At 38.3% G+C, this 446-nt stretch overlaps 1 protein-coding gene across 3 annotated transcripts in view; it reads right to left on the bottom strand.

The window, feature by feature from the left end:
- The window catches only part of gas2l3 (growth arrest-specific 2 like 3), a 24,704-nt gene that overhangs the window by 7,078 nt on the left and 17,180 nt on the right, over nucleotides 1–446 (bottom strand). The window lies entirely within an intron of this gene.

Here is a 446-nt window from a genome sequence, read left to right as displayed (position 1 = left end):
CACACCCACCCAAAAAAAAGGGTTTCAGAAGATTTCCCAAAAGGGTTTTCAAAGAGTTTCCAAAGTGGTCCACAAAGTCTCCAAAGAGTTTCTAAAGACTTTCCAAAGGATCTAAGGGGTTTCAGAAGAGTCCCATAAGAGCTCCCAAAGAGTTTCACAAGAATCTCCAAAAGGTTCCTAAAGAGTCTCCAAATTCAAAGTTTCTCCAAGGTTGCAAAAATGTTGCCACCAGGTGGAGTTTTTAAAAACTACAACAAAGCTGTCAAACGTCTTGAAGCAACCTTACTTGATTTGTTGGTGCAGTCAATGGTAAATGTAGACCTCTGAGCCATAGAACATTTGTGCTTCTGTAACTTTGCTACTTTAGGTTCATCTCCAAGATACAAAATTACAATTCATTTTAAGCAGCATTTATGCCACATAGGCTACAAGTCCTGAAAAATTAA

Source organism: Oryzias melastigma, linkage group LG23 (genome assembly GCF_002922805.2).
Source record: "Oryzias melastigma strain HK-1 linkage group LG23, ASM292280v2, whole genome shotgun sequence".
Lineage (NCBI taxonomy): Eukaryota > Metazoa > Chordata > Actinopteri > Beloniformes > Adrianichthyidae > Oryzias > Oryzias melastigma.
Note: the sequence above shows the minus strand (reverse complement) of the source record. Positions and strands in the feature narration are given on the sequence as shown.